We start from the raw sequence: 13,527 nt of genomic DNA, 5'->3' as shown, positions 1-13,527 counted from the left end.
GAAAAGGTGCACAGGTATCATGGAGCCCATACCACAGAACAAGGAAGAGGCAGGGCAGGGACTCTGTCATTTGCTAGGTGTTTTACCAGGTGACAGATTAACCTCTTGCGGGCCCAGTTTCCTCATGGACAAAGTGAGGACCCTCATACCTAACTATCAGCATCGCCTGTAGGGTCAGACACAAATCCTCACCACAAATACTGTCCTAGGTAGAAGCAACTTCTTTTTAAGGACACTATTGCGCAGAGAGGGGCCAAGATGGTGGAAAGGCATGGGCATTTTTTTGCATCTCGTGCCTCTGAAATGCAGCCAGATCAACACTACACCATCCTGCACACCTAGAAAACTGATTGGAGGATTAAGACAACAATCTGCACAACCTGAAGAAGAGAATTGAGCAGGTACGCGGTGTGGAGAGGTGAACTGGGGGAGACAGAAGCCAAGGAGGGCAGGGAGAGGTTTTTGCTTGCAGAGACAGGACAGAGATGCAGTGGGGGGGGGGGGGCGGGGGGGGAGAGTACAGAGAGCATATATGAAAAGACCCAATGCTAATACAATCCCCAATGGGTAAAAACTCAGAGCTTTCTCCCCTAAGGTCAGGAACAAGACAGGGATGTCTGCTCTCGCCACTGTTATTCAACATAGTATTGGAAGTCTTAGCCTCAGCAATGAGACAACACAAAGAAATAAAAGGCATCCAAATCGGCCAGGAGGAAGTCAAACTTTCACTCTTCACAGATGACATGATATTCTATATGGAAAACCCAAAGATTCTACTAAAAAACTGCTAGAACTGATCCATGAATTCAGCAAAGTTTCAGGATATAAAATCAATGCATAGAAATTGATTCCATTCCTATACACCAATAATGAACCAACAGAAAGAGAAATCAAGGATTGATCCCATTTACAATTGCACTAAAACCCATAAAGTACCTAGGAAAAAATCTAACCAAAGAGGTGACAAATCTATACCCTGAAATCTATAGAAAGCTTATGAAAGAAATTTAAGAAAACACAAAAAAATGGGAAAAGATTCCATGCTCCTGGATAGGAGGAACAAATATTGTTAAAATGTCAATACTACCCAAAGCAATCTACATATCCCTATCAAAATAACACCAGCATTCTTCACAGAGCTAGAACAAACAATCCTAAAATTTGTATGGAACCAGAAAAAACACCAAATAGCCAAAGCAATCTTGAAAAAGAAAACCAAAGCAGGAGGCATCACAATCCTGGACTTTAAGATGTATTACAAAGCTATAATCATCAATACAGTATGGTACTGGGACCAAAACAGACACTCAGCTCAATGGAACAGAATAGAGAACCCGGAAATGGACCCACAAACATATAGCCAACTCATCTTTGACAAAGCAGGAAAGAATATCCAATGGAATGAAGACAGTCTCTTCAGGAAGTAGTGCTGGGAACACTGGACAGCGACACGCAGAAGAATGAACCTGGACCACTTTCCTACACTGTACACAAAAATAAACTCAAAATGGATGAAAGACCTAAATGTAAGACAGGAAGCCATCAAAATCCTCAAGGAGAAAGCAGGCAAAAACCTCTTTGATCTTGCCCGTGGCAACTTCTTACTCGACACGTCTCCAGAGGCAAAGGAAACAAAAGCAAAAATGAACTACTGGGACCTCATCAAAATAAAAAGCTTCTGCACAGCAAAGGAAACAATCAGCAAAACTAAAAGGCAACCAACAGAATGGGAGAAGATATTTGCAAATGACATATCAGATAAAGGGTTAGTATCCAAAATCTATAGAGAACTTATCAAACTCAAGACCCAAAAAACAAATAATCCAGTGAAGAAATGGGCCAAAGACATGAATAGACACTTCTCCAAAGAAGATATCCAGATGGCCAACTAACACATGAAAAAATATTCAACATTACTCATCATCAGGGAAATACAAATCAAAACCACAATGAGATACCACCTCACACCTGTCAGAACGGCTAACATTAACAACTCAGGCAACAACAGGTGTTGGTGAGGATGCGGAGAAAGAGGATCTCTTTTGCATTGTTGGTGGGAATGCAAACTGGTGCAGCCACTCTGGAAAACAGTATGGAGGTTCCTCAAAAAACTAAAAATAGAACTACCCTATGACCCAGCAATTGCACTACTAGGCATTTATCCACGGGATACAGGTGTGCTGTTTTGAAGGGACACAGGCACCCCCATGTTTATAGCAGCACTATCAACAATAGCCAAAGTATGGAAAGAGCCCAAATGTCCATCAACAGATGAATGGATAAAGAAGATGTGGTATATACATACAATGGAGTATTACTCGGCAATCAAAAAGAATGAAATCTTGCCATTTGCAACTACGTGGATGGAACTGGAGGGTATTATGTTAAGCAAAATTAGAGAAAAACAAATATCATATTAATTCAATCATATGAGGCATTTAAGATACAAAACACAAACATATGGGAAGAGAAGCAAAAATAATATAAAAACAAGGAGGGGGATAAAACATAAGAAACTCTTCAATATGGAGAACAGAGGGTTACTGGAGGGGGTGTGGGAGGGGAATGGGTTAAATGGGTAAGGGGCTTAAGGAATCTACTCCTGAAATCATTGTTGCACCATATGCTAACATGGATGTAAATGATAAAAAATAAATAAATTTTAGAAAGCATTTGCCTCAAAAAAAAAAAGATAGTACTGCCTGTTTAGTATAAACACGAGAGACTATTAATTTCTTTGTTTCTTTTTTAAATAATAGGTTTCTTTCGTGCATTAGTTAATAGCATATAGCCATCCAGGGTGTAGGAACCTATTCTTGGTCTGATTAGTAGTGGACACTATCAGTAAATTCACTTAATACATTAAAAAACAACTTACGGGGTTGATTTCCAGCTTTGTAACTTACTACCTGCCTGACACGCTATAAATTATTTAAGCTCTCAGACTGTGTACTGCCTCAGCTCCATATAGTAAGTGCCTCACGGGGTCTTGTAAAAATTCAAAAATTGCACGTGTAAAAACACCTGGTATGCATGTATACCCGGTGAATACATATTCTTACATATACATACATATACACTCATACACGTTTATGTGTCCATAACAATAAATATCATTTCACTGCCATTTCTTTGGTCAAAATCTCAGCAAGTAAGACTCTTTTATGCTCTATTTGTCACAGAAAGTGACCTTCTATTGCTTATCATTTGTGGTGCAGTTTTGTTGTTTTTGTTTAGAAAACATTTTCCAGGGTCACCTGTCTGGCTCAGTCAAAAGACCATGAGATTCTTCATCTTGGGGCCATCCGTTCCAGCCCCATGTTGGGTGTAGAGATTAATTCAATAAACAAATAAATAATTAAGCTGGAAAGGAAAGGGAAGAAAAGGAAAGGAAAAGAAAAAGGAAAGGAAACAAAAAATAATTCTCCATAGGAGCTCTGTGGACACTGACCCTTGACATAAGCTCCTATCACACCAGGTTATACAATTGTTTCAATTGTCCAATTGTTTCAATCCTAAAGGGTTCCACTGCACTTTCCATGTCCGGTTTGCAGGCTCATGTAAGTTTCAGGCCTTCTAAAGGTACAGACAGACAACAACATATAGTATGTGTATCCATCATTTGAACAATACATCTGCTGTCACTGCTATATTCCAAGTTTGAGTTACATCCCATCAATGAAGATACATGCATGTGTGTCCATGGGTTAACATGCTTATTTTCTTACTCACCTTCTGTGTTTTGGACATACCCATACCTGATGTTATACTTGTATAGTCATCTCTGTTTTCTGTGTGTGTGTGTGTGTGTGTGTGTGTGTGTGTGTGTGTGTATGATTTGAGCTACAACACGTCATTTGCGTTTCTCGTTGCCTTTTGAACTTGACTCACTGTTTAGGGTTAACATGAACAGGGAAGGTATTTCTAAAGCTGGTACTGTCCCAGTGTTTCAATTAGTGTACTTTTAAAACCACATTAAGACCACCTGTCATGGCCCACATGGTAAGGGTGTCACAGTACAATTCACTTCAATGTTTGTCTGTCCAGGACAGTGTACTCAAGAAATATGACTGAAGTGACACTGTGGTTCTAATGAAGATCACGCCTCAGAGAGAGCACTTCCTAAAGTAATGGCCCCTTTCAGCTACATAAATGTCAAGGCAAGGCAGGGGGCCTTCAGTTGGTTACAATTTTACACTTCTGTGAGCTTTTTCTGTACCAGACGCTGATTTAGGTAGCAAAACTCAGTGCATTGGATAGACACTGACAGTCTGCTGACACCCTGGCATAGCCATGTCTCTTTTTCTTAGATTCCGATTTTTGCTCAGTGCTCTTACCAAAAAAAGGTCATTTAAAAAGCATGTGGGGAGCCTGGGTGGCTCAGTCGGTTAGGCGTCCGACTTCAGCCCAGGTCATGATCTCACGGTTCATGGGTTCGAGCCCCGCGTCGGTCTCTGTGCTGACAGCTCAGAGCCTGGAGCCTGTTTTGGGTTCTGTGTCTCCCTCTCTCTCTGTTCCTCCCCTGCTCTCACTCTGTCTCTCTTTCTCTCTCAAAAATAAAGATTAAAAATAATTTTAATAAAAAAAATAAAATAAATAAAAAGCATGTTCTACATCTCAGTAGGTGAAATGTTTGATTATTGGGTCATGTTTTCTTTCTTTCTTTCTTTCTTTCTTTCTTTCTTTCTTTCTTTCTTTCTTTCTTTCTTTCTTTCTTTCTTTTTTCTTTCTTTCTCTTTCTTTCTTTCTTTCTTTCTTTCGTACTATTTTGCTTTAGCTTTCTTTGGCAGGAATTACCTTTACGATATTGCATCTCAAAGTTTCAACTTGAAGCAGGAACAATGACTTAAACTGTGGACCTACTGTAGGTGCAGATTAACAGCTCCCATTCCAAACAATGACAGTCTGAAACCTAACAAGATCACCACGTGATTTTTACATACCTTAAAGTTTGAGAAGCACACAAGCGAGGCATGGCAAGGACAGCTCCGTTTGCAACTTTAGTCCAATGGTTTTAAAATTTGGATACCCGTTGGGGCACCTGGGTAGCTCAGTTGGTTAAGCATCTGAGTTTTCATTTTGGCTCAGGCTATGATCTCGTGGTTTGTGGGATGGAGACCCACATCTCGCCGTTGGGATTCTCACTCTCCACATCCTCTATCCCCCTCCCCTACTCATGTGTACATGCTCTTTCTCTCTCTCAAAATCAATAAACATAAGTAAATAAAATAAAAATGGGAAACACATTACAAACTGCATTAAGAGATTTAATAAGAGATTTTGTCACACTGTTCTAGGGAGGCGTTGGGATTTTTTTTTTAAATGCCCATTGTTTAGGCTAATGTGCAACTGCTAACATTAAGAACTATTTTAATTAGGGGGCGGCTGGATGGCTCAGTTAAGTGTCCGACTTCGGCTCAGGTCATGATCTCACAGTTCGTGGGCTCAAGCCCCGACTCAGACTCTGTGCTGACAGCAACAAGCCTGAAGCCTGCTTCAGATTCTGTGTCTCCCTCTCTATCTGCCCCTCCCCTGCTCATGCTCTTTCTCAAAAATAAACATTAAAAAATTAAAAAAAGAACTGTTTGAATTAGTATTGAGAAGAAAATAAAAGAAATCCCTATGATTTGCAAAAAGAAAATATAAAAATTGGTTTGTATGTATATATGTAACCACACTCAAAATTTTTTTACAAAGAACCAAGGATCTGATCTTGGGTGATTAGAATTAAAAATGCAAGCAGTGTAGGGGTGCCTGGTTGGCAAAACGTGTGTGACTCTTGATCTCCGGGTTGTGAGTTCAGGCCCCATGTTGGGTGTAGAGATCACTTAAAAATAAAATCTTTCAAAAATCATTTAAAAATGGAAATAGTATAAAAAACAACATAGATTTGGTGGATTTGAAAATCTATGCAAAGAGGGGTGCCTGGGTGGCTCAGTCAGTTGAGCAACTAACTCTTGATTTGTGCTCATTATGATCTCATGGTCATGGGATCAAGCCCTGTGTAGGGTGCCTCTTGAGTGTGGTGCCTGCTTGAGATTCTCTCTCCCTCCCTCCCTCTGCCCCTTGCCCATTTGCACTCACACATGCTTTCTCTCTCTCTCTCAAAATAAATAAATGATACTTAAAATAAAATCTTTGCAAAGAGAACAGAGACAATATTGTGACAAGTGAAACTTTTAAATACTAAGAATGTTTACTCCTAAGTGCCATACAAGCATCTCAAACTTAGTATCTAAGGATGCGGACTCCTACGCACATCAAGATCTGAAGGATTTTAGATTTTTCCCTCTTTGCAACTCAATGAGGTGCCTGCCACCATTTCATGGATGTTGGCAGAATACATGAGATCTTGGGTCAGAGGTGAAGGAAAGATTATTATTCACAACACATCAAGGAGCTGGAGCACTTACCCTGTTTTCATCATTTCCACCTGCCCCAATGTCTTTAGGGGTGAAGCAAATGTGCTAAGATGGGTGTGTACATGTGCTGTGGGTTAGGTTACAGGACAGCAATCCTGAGCTGGAGGAAAATGAATGGTTTATAACAGGAAGTAGACACTGAAAACCACTGTGGTGCTGGTATCTCCCAGGAAGACATTATTTTTTCTTTGGTTAGAGAGACCATGAGCGGGGGAGAGGGAAAGAGGGAGAGAGGGAAACCCAACCAGGCCTGCGCTCAAAGAGGAGCCCATCACAGGGCTTGATCACATGACCCTGAGATGCTGACCTGAGCCGAAATTCAGTTGGTCGCTCAACAAACTGAGCTACGCAGGCACCCCACCGGGAACACATTTCTAAGGGAATAAAAAACAGCATACAGGAGTTGTGGACAATTTGGTTTGCTAGAGTTCTAAGTAATTCCAATAGGTTAGGTCATCTAAATGTAATAACAGAAAAAAAATTTAGAGAAAAACTTTGTACTTTTCCATTAGGGCTTCTAACAAAAGAATTTGATCTTTGTGTGTATCTAATCAAGCCAGATTTTCAAACAGTAATTCAAAGATCAGTGGGTATTCTTCCATCAATTTCATTAAACCATCTTTATAAATTGAAGTTTAATAAGTACGCCTTAATATATTAATAAATAGTAAAATATTAATGCTTATGAATCATAATAAAACACTAACGCTTAAAATCTGTAAAAAAGAAGGCACTGACCACACAATTATCTTCTCACATATGAACTTGTTGATGACATAATTGGAAACAATGAGAATGACACCTGCTATCCATTAAGTGAGAATAATTTGCCAGGCACTCCACTAAGTCTTGTGTTAACGTCCCTTTAATAAAACCTTTGTGCCCCACTGTTCTAACCATCTAATTTCATGCCTCAAGAGGTAGAGCCTTAGAGAGCCTGCCGAGTTGAAAAAGTCACATTAACTGCATCAAGCTTCTGAAGGCAGGCACACCCAAGTTATCCGCATCCAAACTTGTGCTCATGAGAACATAAATAAGCAATAGGTTAAACGTGGCTCAGACACACATCTGATGCTATAGACAAAGTACTTGTTTCTGGAAACACATCCAATACTATAGACAAAGAACTTGTTTCCTATTTCTTGCACCTGGGTATGCTTGAAACAATTACATTGAAACCATTATATCTTTCCTGTAGATTGAAAACTACTTAAAACAAGATGATACCTGAATTTGTGCCATCTAAGCCTTACAGACAATCACACTCTATCTAAGGTCTCCTGTATCCTAGAAACACATGTACATTCTCGTGGGTTGACTAACTTTATGAAAACAAAAATCTAAAAATGTGCACAATCTTTTTTTTTTTAACGTTTATTTATTTTTGAGACAGGGAGAGACAGAGCATGAACAGGGGAGGGTCAGAGAGAGAGGGAGACACAGAATCCGAAACAGGCTCCAGGCTCTGAGCTGTCAGCACAGAGCCTGACGCGGGGCCCGAACTCACGGACCGCGAGATCATGACCTGAGCCGAAGTCGGCCGCTTAACCGACTGAGCCACCCAGGCGCCCCCACAATCTCTTTTTTAAACAACAAAGCTTCTTCTCTGTATTTCATTCACATTTCCCTCCTTATACAGCCACACATTTGACAGCCACATGTTTTCATGGCTGTATGATCTTTCTATCAGTTTACAAAACATTTTTTACTCATTTATTCACTAGCACGGAGTTGGTTTTAACTCTCCTTTTTCATTCTTTTGGGTTATTTCCAAATATGTGTTCATTTAAAATATTTAAACAAATATGTGTTTACTTTAAAACAGTATTAGACAGTAAAGTACTTATCCATTTTTATGCCCATTTTAAATGTTTTCATCACATGGCCATTCAGAAATTTTGAAGCAACAATGTGTGACTATAGAATTTTCATTATCAACTTAACGGCATAGTGTTACTATCATTATTTTATCCCCCACCCCACTCCACATTGATTACAGTAGAATCATTTTTTGGCTGGGTATAACTGGTCATGAGGAGCATCGCCCTCGCAGGCGAACTCAAAATCTGCTGATGCACTGTTCAGCAACAGCTGGTGGCAAAGGAAAAATCTGTAAAGCAGGGCTGAGAAGAAAAGAGAGAAAGAAAGAGGAGAAAGCTCTGCAGAACAAAAACAGGAGGCAATCCTCCCTCATCGGCCATGTTCCTCACACTGCTCTGTTCAGCTCCTTTCCTTCCTGTCTTCCAACAAGAACCCACACAAACTCTTGAGTCTTTTCCAGTTACATAAACTCTCTCGGGGAAATCTGATTTACTCTCCGCTAGGAATGGATTCTGCCCCAATTCCGACACTCGAGCCACGTATCTTCTCCCACCTGACCTGCTGACCAAAGCAGGGACTGCCCAATTGGCGGGACTTGGGAGTTATGGAGAATTCTCAGACAAGAGAGGAACGTGCTTTGAAGACCTGATATTCATGGATAGGGCCTGGGGGGTCTGGGAAAAATGCACATTCTGATCCTGTAGGCCTGACACTCTGCATTCCTAACAAGCTGTCACGGGATTATCCCTGTGTGGAGACAAGACTTTGAGCCACGAAGGAACAGGCCTCTGATTCTCCAAGTCGGCTGCATATTGGAATCACCCGGGGTGGTTTAACATAGCACTTTAAAAATCTTGAAATTGAGAATTCCAGTTCTTCTCAACATGGGCACATTTTCCCTTCCTGGCGTCTAGAGACATTTTCAGTTATCACAACGCAGACAAGGGTTGGTTGGTTACCTGTATGGAAAAGGTAGAGGCCAGAGATGCTGTGTAATACGTTGCACAGCACAGGACAAGTCCCCTGAGAAAGCACTGTCCAGCCCCAATGTCAATAGTTGCAACATTGTGAAACCTTTGGGGAACTCCTACTCCAGATCATGTCTGCTACATGTGCTATTTATTGTCACAAAATTAATTCTGAACGACTTCACTGATGGATGACTGGCTAATGTCTGATGAAACATGTTAACCAAGCAACTGGTGTGAATAGTTGCCTTTTTGAAACTGGGAAATGGATTCTGTGTTTAGCTCTATTGTCAAAGACAGTAGGACGGGAGAGCAGATGTCGGCCCGTGTTGGCGAATTTTGGAGTGTTGGCCCTTGAAATCGTTCGTTAATTGAAACCATGAATCCTGCAGGGCAGATTTTTGAGAATGATTCACTGTGCTGTGATGCTTTTAAAAATCAAATTCCTTAAGAAAGAGCTTCTGTGTGTTTTATCACATTATTCTTTGCATGGTGCACTGTAGCTAAGTACTTTATAAACAGAGTGTTTTATGACCGACTTGAAAAGTAAACTATCCTACATCCGCAGGACGAAATTGGAGGGTGGCTCGTACCGTTGAATCAAAGAGATAAACTTGGCAGTCTTCAGAAACCAGAGGCACATGCTTCTCAGAGAACCACTCGGGAGGGGCGTTTTATGAATTTTATTTCATGCAGTAGCTTATCTTGTATTTTCTGTATTTCCTTTGGAGCTCTGCAAAAATTCTTCACAGAAGGGAAAAAACAAGAAGAAAACTCTCAGTTGGCATTTTTACTGCAGCACAGAAACCAGATATATGTATCAAACAAATGAAGAGAAAGCAAATTTGTCACCAGAACTCCAGAAGCGAAGAACCCAAAGACTGGAAAATAATAATTATCAGGAAGTTTTATAGAATTTCAAAAAAAAAATGGCATTAATGAAACAGCCTTCAGTGCTGATTCAAACTGTTTACTCATAATTCCACCTGAGTAAAAATGTATATGAAGAAGCCAATAACCATCATTTATTTTCTATCAACTTAAAAAAAATTTTAATGTTTATTTATTTTTGAGAGAGAGAGAGAGACAGAGTGTGAGCGGGGGAGGGCCAGAGAGAGGGAGACACGGAATCGGAAGCAGGCTCCAGGCTCTGAGCTGTCAGCACAGAGTCCGATGTGGGGCTCGAACCACAAACCGTGTGAACATGACCTGAGCCGAAGTTGGATGCCAAACCGACTGAGCCACCCAGGCGCCCCTGACCATCAACTTTTGATGAGTCTGTGTATATATTTGTATGTGTGTGTGCGTGAGTGTATGCACACATACCTCACAGGATGGAATTATGAACGCAGATCTCAGGGGGAGGATTTGTGACCTATCAAATAGTTCAAGATTATTCTACATACACAAAAATCCAGCTGTTTTACTCTGCCACCTTACTATATGAAAAAGAGAAAGACAAAGAAAAGAAATAAGAGTAAGTCAAGAATAGAGGGTATCGTGAACAGTCTATCATTCCCAACTGTTGAATTGATCAACCAATAGTCAGCACTGATCGGTACATATTGAAAAGCGTTAGGTCAGTACAAAGACTGAGACTCCAAACGAGCATATTTAAATACTTCTAGAAATAGTCTGTCTATAAAACAGATTCAGGGGTGCCCTATTGGCTCAGTTGGTTGAGTGTCTGGCTTCGGCTCAGGTCATGATCTCGCGGTCCATGAGTTCAAGCACCCTGACACTCTGCACTGACAGCTGGGAGCCTGGAGCCTGCTTCAGATTCTGTCTCTGCCTCTCTCTGCCCCTCCTCTGCTCGCACTCTATCTCTCTCTGTCTCAAAAATAAACATTTAAAAAATAACAAAAACAGATTCAGACCTTCAAGTACTTCTATTGTTTTCTTCCGCTAAGAAATAAGTTATAGTCTAGTCTTGCCACATTTAAAAATGTTGCCAGTGCACTAGAATGGGGCCTCAGATTTTCCATAAGACCTCGAAGCTGTTCCTCCAAGCAAGGGGTGCCCCAGTCGCCAAGACCAAATTAAAGAACCCCTTAGCCAAACCTAACACGAGGAGCATCGCGGTGGTGGCTGGTGCTAACATTCCACTTTTGCAATTAGACACATCAGCGAAGGACCTGATGCCACATGGTTTGGATAGAGCAGCACTTTTGGCTTTGAAGCATCAGACCAATGCCCCAAAGGAAGCCGCTGATAGGGTCATCTTTGGCACAGTTACATGGGAAGTGAAAACCGGCAGTGTGGCTGGAGAGGCTGGGCTCCGAGCTGGCTTCTCAGACAAGACTCCTGCTCCCACGGTCACCATGCTTTTCATCTCTGCCAACCAACCATAACTGCAGGTGTTGGATTGATTGCTTCTGGGCAGTGTGATGTGGTCATGAAGTTACTGCCTGACGTCCCTGTTCACCACTCAAGGAAAGTAAGGAAAATGATGCTTGGTCTCAATAAGGCCAAGATTCTGGGTCAGTTTGAATTTCCGATCATCCAAGCTCCCCGCACTGGTGGAGTTCTGCACTGCTGAGACCATGGACCACTCTGCAGATGGGCTGGCCACCGCTTCTGCGGTTTCCTGACTGGACCAGGGTGAGGACGTGCTGTACTTGCACAGCCTGGCCAAGAAGGCACGGGATGAAGGACTCCTAGCTGATGTTGTCCCCTTCAGACTACCGGGAAAAGATACAGTTCTCAAAGATCAGGGCATTCGGCTACAAATTCTTCTTTCCTGACTGGTGGTGCTTCAGAGACGCTGATGATGGCAGAGGAAAAATCTCTGGCCAGATGTTATAAACCGAAGGCATATTTGAGAGATTTTGTGCATGTGCCTCAGGATGCAAAGGATCCACTTTTACTTGGGTCAACATATGCTCCATAAGCTCCGGAAAAGGCAGCATTAAGAACGTATGGTACTGATGTCTTTGAGTCTCAGGAAGCCTTCTCAGGTCAGCTGGCGGCTGATTTTAAAGCCACAGGTTGGCTTTTGGAAAATACTTGGGAAGAAACACCAAGGTTGGATTACCTCCTCTGGTGAAGATTAACAACTGGGATGGAGGGCTGTCCCTGGCACACTCATTTGGAACCACCGGCTGCTGGTTGGTCATGGCAGCTGCCGACAGATTATGGAAGGATGGAGACCAGTATTGCTTACTGGCTGCCTGTATAACTGGAGGGCAGGGTCATGCTTTGCTAGTGGGAGCTTATCCAAATTAATAGAGACAGAGGAGGTGATCTGGAGTTTCTGTGCAACAGTTGCACTAGGAGATGCCATTTCGATGCATCACCAAATGCTATCTGCAGTTCCTAGCTCCTCATAGGAAAATACAATTTGTGGCCACTTGTTAAATTCTTTGGAGTTAAGCCTTGCTAGTGTTCCAAGTCTCCCAGTAATCTTGGCTCACTGTTCTTTGAGGGATTTCTTAGTCACCAGATTCTGATACAGTGATACACTTAAAATTTTAGTTTTAGGGGTGCCTGGGTGCCAAAGGCTTAAAGTTAGGCCACCAACTCTTGGTTTGGGCTCAGGTGATGATCTCACAGTACGTGAGTTTGATCCCCACATTGGGCTCTGCACTGGCAGCTGTGGAGCCTGCTGGGGATCTTCCCTCTCCCTCTCCATCTGCTGCTCCCCTGCTCAGTCTGTCTCTCTCAAAATAAATAAGCAAACATTAAAAGAAATAAAAATAAAATTTTACTTTTATGTTTATTTTATAGAGAGTGGGGGAGAGGGGCAGAAAGAGAATCTTCAATAGGTTGCACGCTCAGTGCGGAGCCCTATGGGGGCTTGATCTCAGAACTGCGAGATCATGACCAGAGCCCAAATTAAGAGTTGGACGCTCAACTGTCTGAGTTTGCCACGTGCCCCTACACAGTGACACGTTAATGCAATTGTTTTTGGTTTTTCCGTTTTCATTAAAGACTAAATGAGTGGTTGCAATTTCGGGAAGAGGTTACCTGAAATTTAGAACCATCCTTGTAACATTTGAAAATTATAAATTATAAACATTTGAAAATTATTCCTATTTGTGATGTAAAGATAAGGGTTTCCTATAAAATAGAAACCAATGTGCCTAAAGAAACTTACTTACAAAAAGATAATTCAGAGTTTAAATGTCACTAAAAACGTACAGTCAATATTTAGGCATATAAGTACCATGTAAACCTTAATCAAGTGAAAAAGCATTGAAGAAAATGAAAGAAATTATATACTGTGTTTCATTTTTTCTTATATAAAAAAGTTTAGGGTATTGGTAAATTCCCGAAGTCTATGATGGGGATTTGTGAGTCATTAATATTTACTGAGA

General features: G+C 41.3%; 1 pseudogene; it reads left to right on the top strand.

The window, feature by feature from the left end:
- The window catches only part of LOC102963308, a 41,601-nt pseudogene extending 29,165 nt beyond the window's left edge, over positions 1 to 12,436 (top strand).
- The last annotated feature ends 1,091 nt before the right edge of the window (positions 12,437 to 13,527 follow it).

This window comes from Panthera tigris, chromosome X, assembly GCF_018350195.1.
Source record: "Panthera tigris isolate Pti1 chromosome X, P.tigris_Pti1_mat1.1, whole genome shotgun sequence".
Lineage (NCBI taxonomy): Eukaryota > Metazoa > Chordata > Mammalia > Carnivora > Felidae > Panthera > Panthera tigris.
This window is presented reverse-complemented; position numbering and strand designations above follow the sequence as displayed.